The sequence below is a fragment of the Panthera onca genome, chromosome A2, assembly GCF_046562875.1.
Source record: "Panthera onca isolate mPanOnc1 chromosome A2, mPanOnc1 haplotype 2, whole genome shotgun sequence".
Classification (NCBI taxonomy): Eukaryota; Metazoa; Chordata; class Mammalia; order Carnivora; family Felidae; genus Panthera; species Panthera onca.
In genome coordinates this window covers 167,258,593-167,261,845 of record NC_138340.1, presented here as the reverse complement: position 1 = coordinate 167,261,845, position 3,253 = coordinate 167,258,593, and the positions used below count along the sequence as shown (strand labels likewise).

At 47.6% G+C, this 3,253-nt stretch overlaps 1 long non-coding RNA gene across 2 annotated transcripts; it reads left to right on the top strand.

Moving 5' to 3' along the window:
* Positions 1 to 343: 343 nt before the first annotated feature.
* Positions 344 to 2,963, top strand: LOC132675389 (uncharacterized). Of its 2 annotated transcripts, XR_014135989.1 has the most exons (4): positions 344 to 575; positions 2,191 to 2,312; positions 2,424 to 2,613; positions 2,798 to 2,963. It is a non-coding gene; the product is annotated as an uncharacterized LOC132675389 (long non-coding RNA). The 2 variants fall into 2 exon arrangements; XR_014135988.1 differs by having other exon boundaries at positions 2,191 to 2,613.
* Positions 2,964 to 3,253: the final 290 nt, after the last annotated feature.

The following is a 3,253-nucleotide window of genomic DNA, read 5'->3' as shown; positions in this document are numbered from 1 at the left end:
TGTAAGCACACCCGAGCTCCTGACCTCTGTTACCCTCCCTGGGGGAGAAAGGGACTGGAGGGGAGTGGGGGGGGGGGGTAACTGCCTTTGCTCAGGTGGGATGGGTCTTCCCCCTACACAGGAGGGGAGTGGGGGGAGGGTAACTGCCTTTGCTCAGGTGGGATGGGTCTTCCCCCTACACAGTGTGGGCCTTTGTAAGGTAATGCTCCACTCCACCTGAGAATCTCGTGGGGCTCCTGGAGGTAAAACCCATAAAAGCGTGGGGTGCCCCTAGAGCTGTGGCCCCAGGAATTTCTCACGCTCAAGCTAGTCCGCGTGTAGCTGATAGCAATTCATCAAAATCTCCATTTAAGTGTCCTACCAGTTTAGGGCTCCATGTGAGTTGGTCTTACTGTGATTCTCTTTACTCCTCTGTGTCTCCAGTGTTCAGGACAGTGGTTTGCCCTGTGGCCTCAAATCTCTGATCGGTTCAAGAAAGGTCACTGATTGTCCACCCGTTCAGATTTTCTTGTTGGAGAGCAGAAGGGACAAACTCTAAGCTGTCTGCCTACTGGAGTGATAACAACTACTAAGTGGTAGGGAACTGTTTTAACATTCCTCATTGTTGTTTTTTTTTTTTCATATGTTTTAATAATATTTCTATTAAAATATCTTATAAACATTTAAACCAGGAAGTTTGCTTAGGGTATCCCAAATATTACCACTGTTAAGTTATTATTATTATTTTTTTGCCGACAAAGGTGCTAATGTGATTTTCCTACAGAATGCTACCAAATCCTTCCAATTCTGGGAGTATTGCTTAAGAATGTAATTCTAGGCAAAGATGTATATTGTAGCGACATGTAGAACGCCTACGGAAATCATTATTTAAATTGTTGATTTATCATTTACCCACACTTAATCTCTTCTGTAAATTATTTTTTGTCTAATGTTTTCTGATGCCTTCTCCCATCGAGGGCTGTGAGCTCCTTGAGGACAGGGATGCTGTGGTGTGTTTCTTTAAATGTCCTCCGCAGCTCCCGCCCCATGAAGCTTGGCGGACTTGTGTCTTTCAGTCAACGAGGTTTGTGTGCAGGGCACTGAAGCGGCCCCTACGCTTGTGGGATTTCCAAGTCACAGTCTAGGGCATGGGCAAGTGCGGTCTAGGGCGCGGGCACCCTCGATCTAGGATGCGGGCACGCTCGCTCTAGGACACGGGCATGCCTTGTCCAGAATGCGGGCACACCTAGCAAATGGTACAGGTTGTTGTTGATTCAGTGGAGGTAAGTCCTGTGCAGGAAGCACGTCTACACCCTGAATACAGGGTGACTGACATGTGGTTGATTCACAGAGTCTATTGGTTTATCCGGAATAAACTATGTCTGAGGAGGCGTCTGCTTGTGGAAGAAGCTTGAATTTCCAGTTTGTGTGACCTACCTCAGCTTGTTGCCACGCGGCCCAAGTGGCACTTTTCAGAATAGTGTGTCCCTTCTGTGTCCCTGCCCGTGGGTGTCAGTCAGGGTCCCTGAGGTTTCACTACAAAACTTGATTTTCACTGCGTGAACTCTATCCGAAATAGTCCGCGTCACTAGGGCTGTGTGGTTGAAATCCATTTCACCTTTCCAAAAAATCTGTCCGGCCCCCCTCCCCCCAGCCCTGGATTGGTCAGTGTGGTCACAACATTGTTGCTGGGTAGTTACTAAATGTTGCAGTTGGTTACCTTGTCGTTACTAAACAAGGTAGTTTGTACTGTTGTTAATTGTGTTTCACAGCAGATACTCTAGATTGAAGTGACTGGAGGCTTTGAAAACTCATGATATTTGACCTGGTTGTATTTCTGATTTTCACAATTGTGCATAAAAATTAATGTAACCACCATACGTTTTGGCTATTAGCCTTTTAGGTTTTTTACACCAATGACCAGACTTGCTAATAAGAGAACTTTCAAGTGGAACTTGTGATTCTCCTTCTTTTATGTGTGTATACTGATTTGTCCCACAGTGTAGGTGGGAACATTTACTTTCTGTATATTAGCTACGTGTCTATGATTTTCACGATGGTATTCCCGGCCCACATCTCCCTCCCGGGCTCCAGAGTGGAAGCCCCAGCTGTGCCTCGTCACTTACGCTCAACTGTCTCAAGAACACGTAGCGTTTAGTGACTTAAATCTAAAAGTTGATTTCTCTCCATTTTAACCTATGATTCTATCAGTCTTTCCCATTGCAGAAAACATGACCCCTGCCCACTGTTTTGGGAAAAGCAGAAACTGAGAAGAGCTGTTACAATAAGCAGAAATGCATCAGAGGACTGGAGAGGCGACCATAGAGGAGAAGGTGTGTGTGATTTTTAGGTGTTACCAGTGGAGCTTCTAGAGGAAAGAGCGCAGAGGAAGTCGCTGTGTCATTGAAGGCTATGGCGTCTATGCCACTGAGATCTTCTCTTAGATCATCTAGGGAATCGGTATCAGACGGCGCACGGCCCCGGGGAACGGAACGCGCTCTGACCAGGGAAAGATCAGAGGGTGTGGAGACGGTGAGGTTACGCGGGCAGCTGTATGTGGAGGTACAGGAATCACTCGTGGTCGCAGCTCATCGATGATGAACCGTCCGAAGTTTACGTAATCCCCGTGCAGAGGTAACGTAATATGTCCTCACAGTTCTGTTTAGGGAAAAGCACGCATGCAGAGAGGGTTTGGTGGGTCCACATGCTATGGCATGTACTTTAGAAAGCCTTGGCATTTCATTTCGTTTTAGTTTATTTTTTAAATTCTTTCTTTTTCTTTTTTTAATTTTTTTAATGTTTCTTTTATTTTTGACAGAGACAGAGTATGAGTGGGGGAGGGGCAGAGAGAGAGGGAGACACAGAATCCGAAGCAGGCTCCGGGCTCCGAGCTGTCAGCACAGAGCCCGTCGCGGGGCTGGAACCCACAAACCGCGAGATCATGACCTGAGCCGAAGTCGGACACTTAACCGACCGAGCCACCCAGGCGCCCCTATGCAGATATTATTAAAACAGGGTGACGTTGGCTTTCATTCTGTTTTTTAACGTTTGTTTATTTTGAGAGACAGAGTGCAAGCGGGGGAGGGGGCACAGAGAGCAGGAGACACAGAACCCGAAGCAGGCGCCAGGCTCCGAGCCGTCAACACAGAGCCCGACGTGGGGCTGGAACCCACGGACCGCGAGATCATGACCTGAGCCGAAGTCGGACGCTCAACCGACTGAGCCACCCGGGCGCCCCTTGAAATTTCACTTTAATATATAGCAACAGTCCAGG